General features: G+C 32.5%; 1 protein-coding gene across 1 annotated transcript in view; it reads left to right on the top strand.

Moving 5' to 3' along the window:
* The window catches only part of LOC100648363, a 101,732-nt gene that overhangs the window by 25,025 nt on the left and 57,288 nt on the right, over positions 1-19,419 (top strand). The gene's annotated exons all lie outside the window — the stretch shown is intronic.

Consider the following 19,419-nt stretch of genomic DNA (forward strand, 5'->3'; position numbering starts at 1 on the left):
TGTTCGATTTCAAACTCACGCTCATCTGTCGTTAATAGAAATGTAATCGATTCTGAAGGACCACGACTATTGCTGCCAATCCAAAATGTTATTCGCATGACCCACATTTAGTTTCTCCACGCGAAACGAATTTTCATACGGATAAAATAACGTGAATTGCGCAAACACGTATGATCACAGGCGAGTTAGCTGTCCATTAAAAACTGTCGATGTCTAATATGTGTTCCATCATTCATAGTGACTTTCGTTGATGAATTAAAAAAACATGGAAACACGAAAGTGATATCTATTAAATTATTTAAAAATACAAAATATGAAAAAATATTTTGTAATCGCAGTATCTGTTGATATAATTCAATTAGTATGTAGAATCCTAAAAAGATTCTGGAAGATTTGCAAAGGAATGTGCAGATAAAAAATGGATATTCAAAGATTTAATTATACGTATGTAACGCTAAAACCTTCAGACTTAAAAGAAGATTTTGTAAATAGAATCTTCATAGGACGACGGTAGCGCTGTGGTTAGCGTAGTTGGTTGCTAACCTTTACAGACCCAGGTTCGAATCCCGGCACTCATAGTCAAATTTTTCACCATTCCTAGATGTGAACAAGGAGCGGTCCCGAATGGTAGAAAGAAAATCCCCCAACCAAGATTTACGTACAAATCTGGCAATTTTAACTTACAAAATAAGATTTAGGATAAGGCAGACGTGAGGGAAGAAGGAAGTAAATATTGTGGGTGCTTACCCGAAGGAGTAGTTAGGTGATGATGAATACTTTGTCACCACTAACCCCAGTGAGTTACAATGCGATAAATGGGAGATGGATCCCGGAATATGATTACGTTATATTAGTTATAATTAATATTAGTAATTAGATTTAAGGAATAAATGGGATTAGTTTAATAACGAAAACGTCCGTTACCTGAAAGTTATCGACGGACGACTGGTACCTGGAATAAAAAACGCCTATCTTATATATACACATATCCATCCGTTGAGACCGCGAACAGTCAAAACTACCTCTTGCGTTGAGGGGATCGTCGTGCCAAGGGTGGTGCCAAGGAAGGAGCCGGACACAGGGTGTTTGGGTAGTTTAGTGGCCTACTACGTGCGCTATTCAAGCCGTTGTCCATATTTTGCACAATTTCTACATATATCTCTGAATTTTTATAACACAATAAAAAAAAAGAATTCCTTCATTTTCTGTAAATGTTTCATTTATGTTCATATATTTTGATATCTATGGTAAAAATAGCAAAAGCTATTATATGCTTAATGTTAATTGTACAGACTAAAAGATTTATTGACAAATATTTTAATAGACTCGTATGAATATATTTTTTAATGAATATGTATAATTATCTTTACAAATTATATATTATTTTGAATCTATTAAAAAAAGTCAGATTATTAATGAAAAAGAAATAATTAATCATGAAAGTCATAAAAATTAGTAATCGACATATTGCTGGACCACATGGCTCATTGGGATTTCCTATCTTTCCTAGTCCGTCAGCACTTTCACTTTTCCCTCACTGTAGTTCATTGGGTTTTTTCCAATGATTTTTCCGCGATACTACAAGATTAGTAATAGAAATATTTTATACCTATTTTCGATTGAAATGTTTTTCAAATACTTTTAAGATTGTTCAATTACAAATATATATATTCATCTCATTATTACGTTTCGTAAGTTATATTTTATTTTTCAAAAAGTAACCGTTTTCTTGTTAGGTTTACACGATGGGTTTATCGATCCACTGGTTCCAGTGTATCTTAGGTTTTAGTGGTTTCCCAGGCCTGCTGCCCTTTTTTACAGACACGTTGCTCAGCATCCACAAAAAAGTTAGAAAGTCAGAGTTTAGTCGGGCAAGTTGGAGTAAACTTGTGCTAAAAAAAGTCGCTCTTCTTGCCTGGGGACGTATCTATAGATTCAAATTTTACTATTTCAAAAGTTGAAGATGAGAAATTAAATTGGCCGAGTCGAAACGAATTATCTTTCATAGTACTTATATTAAAAGAATTTTATAAATGTAATATTTCTTACAAACGTGTATGTAGTATTTTATGCTCTTTAGATAATAACATTTTTTACGAGTTTTTGGAAAACTTTCCTAAAAGTTACAAAGAAAGAAATATATTTACAAATGTAGTACGAAAACATAATCGTGAAAAATAAGGAAGAGTGATAAATTACTGTTAAATAAGTAACAGAGAATCGTCTTTTTCTTTTACTTATTGTATGTATGCCTCGTAAATGTCCGCGTTGCTTGTGAAGTGATTTAATACGAACCTCCTAGAAATTTTTTTATTTAAAAATTCTCTATTACGATAAAGGTAGTTCTTCATAACGATGGTTTTTCACCACTATATATTTCTCATAGATGAATGCATAATCTAAGAGATATGAAGAACATAACGAGTATCATGGAATCTTCCACATCTGCCTTATTAAATTTCATAATTCACGTCAGTGTCATTAGCAATATTAAGTAAATATAATTATCTGTATATGTAATATTTATCTATCTATTCTAAATATATTTAAAATGTATATGATACATTGAAATAGGGATTGAAAATTAAATCCGTCTCATGACTTTAACTACAATAAAATATATATTTCTGTACATAGGTACATTCTATATAACAAAAGATGTATCGATGATTGAAATTTACCAGTATTAAATTTCGTATCTTTAAAAATATCAAAATTATTTTTGAACGTTTCCTTCTAAGTCGATTTTTTTTTAAATGAAAAACATATACATATATAAAAAAATATCAATCTAAGAAGGGAATTCTAAAAATACCAAATTTGCTGTTTCCCACATAATACACAAATGTATTATGTATTATGTATTATTAAATGTATATTAAATGATGTAAAAATTTACAAATCATAAATGATTTTTGCAACCTAAGCTTCAAGGTGCCATATATCATGTCGTCGATTATTACCTTAATTTACAATATTATAAAATACAAATATTTTTATCTTCGTTGCAAAATCAAATTGAGTATCCTTTAATTTTCTAACGCTAGAAAAACACTAACGAATTACGCATGATATCTCTTAATGGCTCGATAAATTTTCCAATCGGCTACGTACATATATATCTAGTGGTGACGAGAGAGCATATTTAATTCTGAAACGCGCGACAACTGACCATTGTCGTGACGCAATTCGGATACGGATAAATGGAAAGCAATAGGAGCCTATATCTGATTTTTCGGTTGAACAAAGTTCGTCACTCACTCCTCGATGTTGTTATGGACACATGGAAATCTCTACTATCATCTAAACTAGGACAATGGAAATATTTTACACGAGCAATTTTTGAAAATAACAAAAACAGTTTAATAATACCGTAATAACTCCGACTTTCCACATTTCCAATCTGCATTGTTTCCATTGTTTTCGGTTTTCCGCTTGTTCACGAGTATAAAGCGTGTACAGTTTCCGCTTAACTATAAGATACATGTTTCAAAATATTCAACATTTCGCCCTCTCTCCCTTTTTTTTAAAGAAAGGGAAACGGTCTTTAGCTTTACCAGTCGTTTCTCTTTCTTTTTGCTTGAACGTTATTTTTTAATCTTTGTTCTTAATATTTCGTTTTTTGAAATTCTTTGTCAGTATTATTGTTGTAATTTCGCGACTAGCCCACCTGGCGAGCATAGTTACGTAAATATTCAAGTAAAGTTCTTTCCAATACTTCTTCAAATTCTCTCCATACCTTAACAGTCATATATTTTTAGAACATAGACTGCTAGCCATATTGACGATGAGATTTGCTAACATTTGTTACAAATTGGATGCTTTTCACTGTGTCTACCTTCTAGTTGTTTTATTATAAATCTGTTATTTCACTCGCATCATGTGTGTTATAATGGAAAATACTAAAAAAAAGAAATTTTCCAATATGCGTATCGAGTAAGTGTTCTAATATTTACAGAGCAGTGAACAAAAGAAGGTTTAAATATAAGTGATACAAAAAATATCATAATTTTATAAAGTGAAATTGTATTTGACAAGAGCTGTCCGGTAGTCTACATATTGTTCCAAAAAACAGATTGGGATCTGTTAAACGTTTAGGTGCTTTTTAATTACGATTTTTAATTGTTTTTATCTGCATTTAATAAGATATAGGAATTACAATGACAATAGTCATTTCTGAACCATAAGTGGTCTTATTTGTTCGGTTTATTCGGTTAAAAGGAAAGGAATTTGTATACAGAAGTTATTGAAGCTTCCTTCGTAAGGAGTTGATCAAATGATAAAGCTTTTAGAGGAAGCTCCAATAACTTTGCTTTTCATTAAGAGCTTTTAGAGGTTCTTATATAGAGCATTTATATTTGATGAAGAAATTAACAAATGTTATATTTTCCCCACGGTGAATTTTTCCTCGTCAATTCATGTCAAACGAATTATCGATAATTCGATAAACTAAGGATTTAATATTTTCTTCCCTTTTATCTGCAAGACTGCAATTTGTGTCGATACTCTCCACGCTCGAGCCGTTATTCGCGCATATCTCGTTGAATTTTAAAGTTTGATACGTAGTACGAGAGGATAGAATTCTCCGGTAGGATTTTTCAATCGAGCGAATCACGCTTCAGTATCATTTCTCACTTTCTTTTCCAGTTAGAAGAATATATTTCTTTTTTATCTCAGATTCACGATATATTACGTAGCTACGTGTGTACGCGTATATGCGAAAGATCGAATCTTCATTGCGTCGAATACACGTACTTTCGTTACAAGATAAATAGAATTATCGTATTTTGCAAAATAATATTTTTCTTATTGTATTTTCAAGGAGTTCGCTCAATCAATTCAAAACTGTTCTTTAATTTGATATTTTTATTCAATCGTAAAAATAAATGACTAATAGTTTATTTGACAGTTCGAATCCGGATTAAAGCATGAATTCTACCTATAATTTTGTACTAAATATAAATCTACATTTCCTAATAGAAAACGTTTCTCTATTTGTTAATTAATTTTTTATCAGCCGATATCGTTTATATAGAAAACTGTAAATAATTAAAAACGAATATTAGACAATGGAGTTTGAATTTAATAAGACGCAGTAAACTTCGTATAAAGAATATAAATTTCCCAAAGGATTATTAAAGCCGCTGAAATAAATCTTTACTTTATTAAATATCATTTTAGTACGGAAACGATAAACAAATGTTCCATCTAAATGTTTCGTTATTTAGTTAACTAAATTTTTGCCAATTGGAACAGGTGGCCACCTTGCGCGTCGCCTACGATAGAAAACAGCACCATAGACTTTCAACACCTAATATGACAATTTTTATTCTTTGATATTTATTATTTATTTTTTACAGTCTTCTTACTCTGGATTAGGACGAACTTCTATTTGATTTACACTTATGGTCTATTTTACTAATCACCAAGTTTAACGTCCGTCGTATTTAACGTGATTTTTATTACATTAGGCAACAATAAGTCAAAAGAATTTTTTGATGTTCTAAAACATTCTATAGGATCGTCTAATTCTAATTCTCTGAGAAGGCTACTTGTAGCTCTAAACGAATTATTTCTGTTTTAACCATTTTCGAACCTATACACGCTTTCTTATGTTTAGGTCTTTTTCTATTTCTCTACAATTCTTTCTATTGAAATCAAAGCAAGACTTCTGACAGTACCGTACAGCATCGCACAACAATGTGTCGTCTGTCGATCTTTCGTGGTTACGATAGCTCAATTGTACTTTGCGAACACGGATAGCTAAGCACTTACATGAATAGCTAGGTGCCAATCTACTAAAATATTAGACGTGTCTGAACGAGTGTATTCAGACAGGTCGACAAGGTTCATTAAGCGGCGAGTTGATCGACTCGATCAACTTTAGACGAGCTGTAACAAGCTTTAGAATCGCTCAGTGTAATTACTGACGCTAATATCATTAACGATAATCTATAATTATGTAAATTATGGATTATTATTATACTGTAGCCGAAGATATGGAATCTAATGTTGACGCGTACGAAGCAGCTAGTACAAAGAACACTAGTTTACACGAGCTAAATATTCCTAATTACCGATTCACACACGCCAGCTAGCAAAATTAAAGTTCAATTTGAGTGCTTTCCAGTGAAATAACGAAATTTTAATTCAATGAAGCATTTTAATTAAATGTTATTTTCACGAATTACGTATTGATGGATTTTAATATTTTCAACAAAATATTACAGCTTTCAAATGTTACTAATTAAGTGCCAAAAAAATATTTAAGGCACTTTCAATTTGAATACCGCAACTTTGAATATCAGAGATAATAAATCATTTGTTTTTTCCATGCTGAATATTTACAAAACATAATATTATCATGTGTAATATGTAATAATATATTTTCCCTGAATCATATACTTGTAATTCTATGTTTCTACAAGCTGATCCAGGTTCACGCTAGAGTTGAATGATAATAACTGTTCCATGTTGTATGTTGAAATCAAAATACTAACTAGGTTTGCATAGGTTAAGTATTAGCAATCATTCGAGTGAATTGGGTTAGCTAGCTTTATGCGAATTAAAAATATTATAGCGATCAGAATTATAGTGATCTTTATTTATTATATAGATTTATTTACTGTGATTGAAACAGACGACTATGACTAATTAATTTTAATTTTATTTCCTAACAGGAAATATTTTTATATCATTATATATTCTTGTAAGAAGGAATACCTTTTAAGAATATCTTTTAAAGGAGATCTTTTTCTTAGAAAAAATGGAAAAGGGAAGACCTCATAAGAAGTAGCTTTAAAAAAAAAAAGAAGAAAAGAAAAGGGAAACAAACGATGTACGCCCTAAGCTTCTAGCGAAACTCTCTTTCCAAGTAATTGTTTGTTTTCATAGTTCACGTTTCTTTGCCTGACAAAATGAACATAGAAATGGATTAAAAACGAATAACCTTATTACCTTTTGCCGGGGCCAATAAATCAATACAATGCCACATTTCTTGCACAAGATGCAGAAATAACTCGGAATTAACTGAAGAAAGAAGGAGGAAGAGTAATAAACGAGGGTTGAAAAAGCAGTAATACTTTAAGTCCTATGAAAGAGAGCTGAGTAAGCAAATAAGACGTCTGTTATTAAGAAACATTAATGATTACGCCTACGGAGACGATGAAACGCGAAGAAAAGTGGAGAACTACAGATAATAAAAGTGTCAAAAGACTGGGAGCAAATTCTGCAATTAGCGTTTGATAAATTGGCTTATCATCGTGCCTTTCATGAACAACAAATTGGTTATATCTATCAAAGCACTATTAATTTAAAAAATAGGATCGAGTTACTTAAAGCGTGTTCGTTAAACATGGAAACATGAAAAGCGTGAAACACGTTTATTCGTTTAACGTTCTATTCTTAACTCAGCTTAGCTCAACAGATGTTATTAATTCGTATCTTCACTGATATACAATTTTATTAATTCCCATTTTTATCGATATAAAACAAGCGATTTCAAGAGTTCGTTTTTAAGTATCTCTATGTAAATTTCGCGTTTTCTTTGTTTTTATTACGAATTACTAATTTTTGCACTATATTTTATCATTACAGCGAACATTATTAATATTTTATAGATGTCATTACATATAAATACAATATATGTATATTTGTGGTATTAGCACCTTATACAACGATACATTATTTTAATATTACAACGGTAAAATTTATGAAACAATATAAGGTACAATTTTCCCTACAAACATAGCTAAAAACTAAAAACTAAAAGCTAAAAACAATTGAGAAGTGAATAAAAATGTGTTATAAAGTAACGTATTAAGATAAATACTCGTCGTTAATACGTATTAGCGTCAGAACTTATGAACCATCAATTTATTTATGCCATAAAAAGACAAAAGATAAATTCTGCCTGTATGGCAGTATGAGAAATGCAGAATTAAATACTTAAATTATATACTTGCTCCCTCGATTTAGAAATAACTGTAACCTCTTTCAATAATTTCATGATAGTTTTCCTTATATCTATCAGGGCTTTCTTATTCTTTTGAATAAATTTCAGTATTTCTACTATTTACGTATCTGATATTTAGAGTTTCATTTATGAATACCGGCAAGTTTAACATTCCGTTCAATGTGTGAGAAGCAACAAATTCTCCAACCTGGAAGGCGTTCGAACTATACGAGCATCAAACGATCAATCGAGTCAGTGAACCAGATATACCGAATGCAACTTACATGTTTGGAGCTTTGGTTTTGGAATTGCTGTATCAATGACTCACTATGTGGACCGTGATATCAAACTCAATCGTTATCTCAAAACATCGACAGTTATCTTGTAGTTTCGTTGAGAACACAGATAAAATATAGAGTGCAGATAGAACGTTATTCATTTGCAATGTTTAGTGTATTCTTATAATGAATATTCGGATTTACTATTTTATCATTGTAAACAACTTTTATTAGAAACAGATTTTCGACAACGATTGACCACAGTTGATGTTAGAACTTCGATCAACGATATCCTTTTACTTTTGTTTAATTATCTTTATTGATAATATCAATTTTTGTTGCGAAATTATTTATTCATTTACTTGTTCATTTTTAATCGGTTACTCAATTATATTCACAACGTCGACATTTCAAGATATGATAAATGAACGATTATGGAAGCATTGTGTCAATGTCAAATGACATTCAATTGTTATAAAAGCCAATGAAATTTTATTAGCCAGAGTTTATGTCACTGATTGCCGTTAAATATCATTTTTAAGATCGTTCATAGTATAATGGATAAAAGATAAAGGATAATAAATCAAATAAAAAGGAAACAAAAGCGGGAAAGAGCTATTGTTGCCGTATCCAGCAATCTTCAATTGGCATATAAAATTCAGGAGAGCTTAATGTTTCTCTGTAATAAAAATTTGATCAGAAATTTTATTGTCAATAACTCACTCTTCCATTGAAAGAAGTTCTTTTTATCATCACCAAGGTTTCATCTCCTCTCCCTGCTGACGAAATCCATTTGCCATTTTATGTAACTTCGTCTGCTTTTAACATCGATACTTTGGCGTACCTCGATAAATTGCCATAGCAGCTGACATTTGACACAAATAGAAAAAAAGGAGAGAAGTAAAATAAAGCTGAACGATCCGTCTAAAATTCTCCTTTCAGGAATCACCAAAATCTATTTTCAAATGCTTTTGCATTTTTTAGAAACATTTACAGAAATAAAAGTAATTATGTACATTGTGATTCAAATATACATAATACATTTACACATTATTTATACATTATATAAACGATCAAGCGAAGTTTCATTTTTTGAATGTTCGATAATAAGAGCAAAAATATATATTTAATTTCATAACTTATTAAAAGAACAGTTTTGGTATTTATTATTATTTGGAATTTTATAATTCGTATCTTACTACAAAATTTTAAAAAATCCCTGGAAATACGTGCATAATCGAAATCCCACCATAGAGTTTCCTCAAACAAAAATCCTAACTCTGTATCTTGAGTATGGAAGTTGTATCTCTTTCATCTGATAATTATCCAAGCAGTTTCATTAAAACCATCACATTTTGCCATACAGTTTATCTACCAGTTTTTCTTTTACCCGCTACTGGAAATTAAAGTTTACCGCATTGTAGGTATGTTCATAATTCTCATCTTAGTAAAACTCTCCTTTCTCATAATTCTAAAAACCTCTTTCTCAAAATACCTAATCATAATCGTTACGTTCTTGCCTGCTGCCACTATATTTGTAATTCATATCATAATAGAAAATTTCTACAATTTTTTCCTTCCGAAAATGTATATACATGATCGAGAAGCGATCCAAATTTTACCATAGAATTTCTCCACGCGCAAAATCTACCAATCCCTGTGCTATCATGAAAATTACATCTTTCCCATCTGGTGACTATCCAAGGAATATCGACCACCATTGAACACCAGCCAAGTTAAGAGCTCCACGTGCTGTCAACATTCGTAATACCGAGTAGAGTGGTTTCTATCCGTATTGGCTGTCGTTTAACGGTTAACGCATAGAAAGGAAGAAAAAACGGGCAGAAATGAGCGGAGGAGAGGAAAAAAAAGAAAAATAGAAAGAGATGAGATGAAAGTATATTTTATAAACGATCGGTTGCGGCCAATGATTCATCGAAACACCCCTGGGAGCCGATGTTTCGCATGAGAATTAAGGTCATTGCAGGGGGACTCGACCGTTAATTTCATCTTCTTCTCTGGCAAGCGACGAAGCATCGCGGCGCCTAGCATCCCACACAAGCTCACGCATTGATGCACGTGCACATGTGTGACCCGGTTGCGCGTGCTGCACTATCCCGAGCCATGTACTTTGCGTTTGCGTTCCGCAAAAGGGGATGGAGGATGGTTTATTGATCGCTCGAGGAAGAAACGATTCTGCGTCTCGCGTCTCGCGATCATCGCGAAACCCATCGGTTGCTATCCGTCCACCTTGTTCGAACCAGTCTTTCTTTTCATATTTTTCTACGTGTGGCGAGTTATCGTAATCTTCCCGTTGCTGATGTGAATGATGTTACAAAGCTTATGGACAACCAGATAAAAACGAAGATTTAACGGAAGATCTCTCGTTTAAGATTCCTCCCTTAGAAAGGGCTATAGCAACCTGACAGTTTTAAAAAATTGAACTGTTCTTTTTCAGTCTTTTTATCTTAGTTATTATTCACAGATCTATACGATCGAAAGTGGACGTTGTATTTCGATAGAAATAAGCTGTTAAAAATATAGATAGTATCTAAATATTTGCTCGTCAATTATTTTCGTATCATTATTCATCCAATATGTATTGAAAAAAGGAAGATATCTGAAGAGATACGAACGTGAAGAAGAAGCGAGGCAGGATTAAAAATATTAGATGTAAACAGATACAAACGATTTGTTATCCTTCAAACTCCCATTTCCTTTCCGTTTCTACGACCATAAAAAGTCTTGAAAAATCCCACGTTATATCTTTGATAACTGATTCTAGTTTAGAAATCAAACAGAATTTTTTATTTCCTATGTCCTCAAACGATCGCTATCTATCGATATACTATCGGAACAGGTTTCAGATACAACAGATATAACTTCGTTATTTCGTCGAATGTTTCTTTGAAAAGATTGGGAAAAGAAGGCGATAAAATTACAATGAAAGATCTGAACTTTTCGTTTGATTCTTACCTACGAAAACTTAAAACTTGAAAATAATAAAATTTATATTCCCGAACTTTATCTACTTTTCAGATGTCTCAGGGTAGTTCGTCTCTTTAGGAAATCACGTACCCCGTATTTTCTGGAGGATGGAAGAGAAATATACCTAGTTAAGAAGAGATTTTATTACACCGAGGACATAACTACGTTGTTAGACATTATCCCTGTAACACTTGGAAGAAAAGGCGGAGAAAATATTTCGCTCGTTTCGTATCCGATATCGTAGATTTCATTCGAATTAATTGAGACGAATAGAGTTGCTCAAGGGAGAAGTAAATGTTCAGCGAGTTAAATGTAGGTTAGTTCTAGATTAGAACTGACTGGACGGAGTTTGGAAGACGGGAACTCGAATTTGCGCAGAAGTTACTTGTTGCGACTCGCGTTGCGGCTGATGTATGTACGTCTACTCGCATTTTCTGCTCTCACTGTTATGCTGAATGTTCCGTTATGAGGAATTTCTGCTTATTTGATCTATTGTTAGGAACCGTCTGGTATGTATTAAAGTTTCACAATAATTCGAATAGCCTTAACATTATCGGGACGTATGTTTTCTTTCAACAATGAACGCCATAATACTCAAGTTTGAAGTATGTGTTAATTATAATTGTTTAAATAAGATATATTATTCTATTTATAATGGGATCTTATGCATCAATAGGTCTTAGTGATGTTAGAAAAATTATAACGATTCAGTCATTTTCATAAAAGTTATCTTGGGATATATTATATCTCTCGTATCATTATTACTCACATAAGAGTAATTGTTAAAACATTTTTCCAAAATCTTAGTTTGTCTTAATTTGTTTCTTGAAATACTGTTGCTATATTTTTCATTCAGAAAACAGTATATATATGAAAGAAACAATATTTTTTTTAATCTCATAAATTGGGACGAACCTGAAAATGTACGTGAGTTGCAAGGTATTTATTGCGAACATGCATTTCGCAAAGTATTTGAACAGTCGATTATTAATTACGTTAGTCAGGTATAATATTTAGTGCAATCATCTTTAGCACTAATTGTGTACATATCTCAGATCGTTATTTGTACTGCATACTAATTTTTTACTCGGTATAACTACTATATAAATCTTCAAAATGGTTTTAAATTTTACCAATGTAACCAGGGTAGTCATATTGTATAGTCATATAACACACATAAAATTATGTTTTCTATGTTCAGAGTTCAAATATATTCGTAACTAGATACTTAAGATCGCTTGTTAGTTCAAGAGATATTTATGTTTGTCGAGGTATATATTACACCATAACGTTAAAATAATTTTATTTTCAACTTCTAAACCACAAATATATACCTTTTTCATTTCCTTACGTAATACGTATAATTTCAAGAAATTAAAATTACTTGCTCAATTATCAATTTACGACACAAATGTTTGTATCCTTTTTCTGCAAGACTTAATACATCGTTTCACAACAAATGTAAAACTTCCTGCGAGAAAAAAAGGGGATATTGCTATTGTGAAGTCATCTTAAGGATGAACGAGACGTCTTAACATCGTCAAACGTCCTTTCATATTCGAAGACTTTCAATTCAGCTCTGATACACAAGTACGCGTACAAACATCTTAAATCGTACTTGAGAAAATGTACAATTTCTCCGCGTTACTTGTTAGGACTCTTAAACGATAATTGGATCGACATGAAAACTCCAATTTTTCAACAATCGCTAATAGGAGAAGCACGCTCGAGACAAGCAAGATGAAACGCAGTTTCGAGACAATTTATGCGCGGTGCTGATCTACATGCTTTAATAATCGGAAACTGTTGAATATTTTATTCGACTAAAGAGATAAAGTGTCTCGAACGGGGACGCGCATCGAACAAATCGTATTTTTCGATCGTTTAATTATGTAGAACGGAGTATTTTTTAATTTATTCAATTGGAAACTCTGGAAAATTTATATGGCCGCGGATCGTTGCAAAAATAAATTGCTTTTGAACAGGACTTTTCACAGATCGTTACGAAAAAGTGGTTAGAAAACGACGCTTAGTCTGCAATTAGTGGAATTAGAAAATAAATTGGGTTGGTACTTTAAATCACAACGTTTTCGATCCGATTACTATCGCGCCTTTGTAAAATAGTATAGTATTTTTATTTTATATTTTTATTTTATATTTTTATTTACGACGATAGAACAGAAAACTATAATTATTTAACTAAAACTATTTCTTAATAAATTAATGTATTGCAACTACAACAAGTATATCGATACAATTAATCAACTGATAACGACTAACGATAACTCATAACTCATGTTAACCAACAACAACAACCATCTTTTCAGACTCCCTTTTAACGGTTTCCATACTTCGGAAATATGATCACGTTCGCCTTCCGACGTACCTGATTTTTCAAAAGGGTCACTTTTACCACAATGCTTTCATGTTTTACCTGTACTCCTTACAAGTGCATCGAGTTTCACACGATTATTTTACGATACTATGATAGAAAATTCGAAAAAAGGCGCTAAGAGCATAGCTATTAAGTGAAAATGAAAAATAAAGAAAGAAAAGTATGACTGGAAAATTTGTATAACGAGGAACTATTTTTACTCAGTTCATAAAAGAAATAACTTGTTAAGTAATTAAAAGTAAATTTTACGATCGGTTCGCGGAAGAGAGTATCGAAGAGATTCATCGTAATTCTATACGAAGATAATTAACCGCTAAACAAATTTATATGGCTACAATCCAAGGCGAAAGTAAATTGAACATGATTCGTCATAGACCAAGAAAGAGTGTCTGCGAAATGGTTTTCTATCCAATTATTATTGCCTTTAAAAGATAGTAAATTTAAATAATAACGATGACGAAAGTGTTTGTAATTAATAATTAAGAAAACAAAAGAAAAAAGGAGAATAAAAAATCTTTATAGCAAAGGCAGTGATCTTCTTGTCAATTTATAAAAGACGCCTAAGAGATTAGAAGGAAACTTTATAATCACTTCGCAAAAGAGAACGTCAAAGATTCGACGTGATAATCCATGCAGATTGTCAACTCGGTTACAACTTTGTTCCAACAGTTAAGTATATGATTTTAATAATTTGAAATTACCGGTTAGACATGAATCTTAATAACTTATTTCCATAACGTTTATAGTTCTTGGAAGAACAATATCAAAGTAGTTAGAAGTACCTCGTTTTTCCATTAAGCCACAGATTAGTCAAAGTCGAAAGATCGATAATGCTATTGAACAGCCTCTACAAAGTGTTTAAATATGACGTTATCAGGATTAGTACAATATGTCCAATGTTACAGATATAATGTATTTTTAAGATATTGTTTGATTGAAAAAGTAGGAATCATGCATATTAACAATAATTTGTTTATATCTTGTTCAATCTTGTATTTTTCTAACGTTAGAAAAGTGTAATTAGATCGAAAGAGATGAAAAGAAGAACACATTAATCGTATTAATAGGTAGCGATGTAATGTTGTCTTTTATACTTCATAGTAGAGCCGAGCACTTCTAATAAACGGATTATATACAAATATCGAGTATGATGGCTTATTTGATGTTTTAGTCGAACGACGAGTCGATAAAAGAGCAGAGTATCGCAAAATGCAAATAACGCAATAATTAAACATTGAGAGACACATTCGAAACTTTTGGTCTGAATTTCGGTGTAATTACTGCACAGTCCTTGTTTGTATCGTTTCTGTGTATCAAAAATATAACTTGTGTATTTCAACGAAAATTTCAAATATATTCCGTATTTTACGTGGAGTTTAATTAAAGTACATTTGCACTTGTAAGTACATATTTGTTAGTGTAATTATGGTTTCTTTTTATATTCTGCAGGATTAAAAACGTAAAAAGTATAATGGAACTTTAATATTATTTAAATAACCTTATTATAGTATTTATCTTAAATTTTATCAATTTTCAGATTTCGTTCAACGATTGCCATTACAGTTCCGAATTTTATATTTCTTCATTCAAGGATGTCGGCGATGGATCATCTTTTTGTCTTACGTATTTTTTTGCGAGAAAATATTAAACGTTATGATTTCTCAAGTTTAATTCGAATATAATTCGTGCATCGAATTTGTAATCAGTCTTAATATTTTGGAAATTTGTATTTTATAGAGAGTATGAAAAATGTCGTTCGATACTAATAAATTAATTTCATAGGGAACGTTGTACCGGAGATTTAAAGAAATTATTCCATTCTTTATTAACTGTATGTACTCAGGCTTTTCCGAAATTTTCTCTTATCTGTGTAACACTACACATAAATATTCGGGTAGCACAGCGCATGAGAGATTATGGATCTATATATTTGTTTATAATAATGCAATATATCGTCTATGTATATATATTTTATATAAATTACTATGAATTTTACACATATGAAGATCACAGGAAAAAGCATTTTAATGTCATTTTATCGCTAAACAATAGTATTTTGATGACACAGTTGACAATCGCCTACAAAACATTTATCAATTCCACGAAAAGCGTGACGACTCTATTATTGCAATCGTATGAGATTCTATCAGACAAATAAAATACCATGAAATCCGCATTCAACTCGCGCGTGAACTTGACAGCCTTGGGTATCGCTCACCGCGATACCGATCGGCTCAATTCGATCGGAGAGAACGGGTTATCATTGTTTACGACGGGTAACAGAGGCACGAAGATAAAAATCTTATTCGCGAGTCTCGTGCGGGGTGAGTCTCTTCGGGCTTTCCCTATTGGAGCTCGACCTACATTTTGGTTACAGCGCTGGTAAATATAAACTTGACCGCAAGCCGGAGTATATTTCCTCGCTCGCGATTCGCGATAAAGAAAGTTTTCAGCAAAACAATCGGCCGAAACGCCGGGTGTATTCGAAGAACCGGAAGCGATGTATATGCGTTTTCGCTAGAAACACGGCTCGACAATGCTCCATTGTCGAATTTCTGTCACGGGAAATTGAATCTGGCTCGTTCGAACCTGGGAAATTAAACATTCACAAGGGAAACCCGAAAACTTTGAATTATGCATGGAATTTCCAGCGCACGCTACCGTCGAGTTAATTTTCACGTGAAAATCTTTGGCAAGATTCGCTGGCGCATCTTTTGTTGCTTTGGAAATAGAGAACTCTCGATGAAAGTTTGTTAGGAAACACGAGAACGAGATATAGCATGAGAGTTTGTTTTCATCTCTCGCTACTCGTTGGAGAACGTTTGGATGCTATTTTTTCAGTAGATTGATTATTGGAGGCGATTTAATGGAGTATTTTTAGTTTATTGATTCTTCCATGGTATTAAATAAAAGTGACTGGTGTTTACGCGTAGAAGACTGGAGAGGAAATTCGTGTTAATAAATGGAACGGAAGTATACTTTGTTTGTTAAGCAACTATAAAAAGAGCTTCTCTTAAATTCATGTTATATTACGTAACATCCTTTTTACCAGTTATGCGTTATCCATCTTTTTTAACATGCAATATTGGGATTTTTTATACGTATATTATTTTTAATGTTCAATCTTTAATATTAAGTGTTCGACCATTCGCGGAGAGACGCGTTCACGGTAGATCGCGTCAACGAGAGTCGTAAATTCTCGTTACGATTCGACGCCGCGAATTGGTCGATCTTCTATTTCGATTATGGTAATAAAGGTGGTTGACTAATTATAATACTGACTTAACAGTACAGACGTATTCTCAGAGACGCGTAAATAGTAAGTTACAACTGATGACTCAAAACGAAAACCAGTCAAGACATTGATCAACGGATGAAAAACCAATCAAGAGATGTTGACTGATCTAAGCATGATAAGTTCAGTGACGATGCCGTGATAAAGGAAAACTATTGCTGGGGTGTAACCACAAGTCGCTAGCGGATGGAAATGATCTCTGAACGATCTTTCCATATTTACCTGATTGAATAATAACCATGAGGACGGTCTCGACTTAAAGATCTTTTGTAACAGTTAAGGGCCTTAACAGTAAAATAAAAGTGCTTAGTTATATGGCAGTTCCTTAGGATTATTGCGGTTTGGCTAATTATATTAGCACGGCTAGTGGCCGTTTTGATCGAGGTCGCGACGGTTAATTACAAATACTTGTACTAGTACGCTCTTTTCCTATTACTGTTATCTATCTTGAACGAAACAAACGATACAATTTCTCTGAATTAAACGAGGTTCCTCGCATGGATCAACGCGAACAAAGTATTACAATAAAAATCTCGTTCTTTATTAACGTCTTAATCTCGCATTTTGTTGTCATTGGGAAGAGATAGAGCAATCTTTTTCAAAAAATGGAAAGTCACGAAGTTTCGTTAGGATTCGAGAGGATAAATATATCCAGATTAGAAAGGAGCTTAGATTCTGAATAGAATTAATGAGATTATACGAATCAATATTGGGATAAAATATGAATATGCAATTTTCGTCGTTGATCCGTTAACAACCACATCGAAGAAAGTAGGTTGAATAATTTCAAGAAAGAAGAGAACCAATTCGTCGATCCCGTTCACGATCTAACTTGTAAATCACGAAACAGAAAGGTTATATTTAACGGAAGAAATAAATTACTCTAGAATAGTAAACCACCTGATATTCGTTCGGCATAACGTCGAGTATAAAGATGGATCGTATTCGAGAATTGTATCATGCCAACACGCGATGTTTTAAGCCTTGATTTTCGGCTGAATCTATGAACGTTCTCTGAGAACATTATCATGGTTTGCATTAACAGAAATATCCATGTGAATTCTCGTACATAGGAAAAATGAACTTAAGTTCCTCCTAAGGTAACTTGCTGCATATCTTCTGCTGCGATTTTAATTTTATCAAACTTGAAATTCCTTTCGAGATGTTCAAAATATTGGTTTTAATTAACTTGTTCAAATATAGATAATACGTATAAAGACGACAGATAAAGGATATATCTACGTCTCTGTTGATTTTGGATTTGAATGTTGTGACCAAGAAAGAATACTTTAGCATAAAATAGTTAAAAGTGGAAAAATTAGGATCAATTAGTTGTCAAATTTTTGTAGGAGAAATTTTTGTAAAAGATCTAATTGTTAAGAGAAGCAGTAGTTTAACGTCTTTGAACGTTTTAGTGCTCTGATCAATAATAATATTTTTAAAGCTATAAAGGGACTGGAAAAATATATGTTTTAGCCTGAAATAAAACAAAAGGACAATTTTGATAACGTAGAATTAATTAACAACGTACTGAACTTTAAAACTGATCTCATAAAAAATATAGAAAGTTTCGTTGTAGTCTTCATACGTAATTTCGCGTAATAGAAAAGTACACGATGTGTACACGATGAAAACAGCGCTCAATTCAAAGTCTTAGCTCACTTACAAATGGCCAGCCAAACATACAATGGAAATCTAAAAATTTCTTTCTTTTTTAGTAACTTGTACTTTATAATTTGTCTAGCTGGACATTTGATAAATTGTTCTATCTTGATTACTAAATCATATTTCTTCAGTGAGATCAATGGGGTGGTTTCTTTTCAATCCTTTCTACGGGAGTTTTGCTGTTTTCAGAGACAAGATGTGTTGCTGTTCTTTCTTGTCCTTTTCCTCTTTGATCGTTGGTATTATTAAGTCTTTACGTATATTCTATTTAAAAAAGTGAAAAATACGTTGTCTTAATAAATCCAAAAAATCTTTCAAACGATGCATTGACAAATAGTAGTAGACCTGGATAGGTAGTTTTATGGATAATTAAAAGCAAAGTGAACAGATTTTATGTGATATTTTCCGGGGAATATTTAGAAATTTTTAATGTATCGAAAATAACGAGAGACAAACTCGTCATTTTACGTTATAAAAATAAAGACGTTGAATTTTATAAAAACTACACTCTCAACATCGTTGCTCGATAACAAAAGGAAGAAGAAGAGTAGCGGGAGAAAAATCACTCATATGGGAAAAGATTATTTTGGTGCCGTTAGCAACTATTTTACAAGGGCACCGGAAATATAGAGAGATTTCTAGAAAGATATGTCGCAGCGACGTGCAATTTACAAGAATCTTGCCTTACGTACGCCCCGGGAATACCAAGAGTAGAGGAGCTTTGTCGAAGGTCCATTAAAGGAGCCACAGCAGCATCGTCATGGGGCTTCCTGCGAAGAAACTAGGGCACAAAGAAACGAGGATTACACTGCTGCGTCGATGACACTTACAGTGTCTCGCGGAA

This window comes from Bombus terrestris, chromosome 7, assembly GCF_910591885.1.
Source record: "Bombus terrestris chromosome 7, iyBomTerr1.2, whole genome shotgun sequence".
In the NCBI taxonomy this organism is placed as follows: Eukaryota; Metazoa; Arthropoda; class Insecta; order Hymenoptera; family Apidae; genus Bombus; species Bombus terrestris.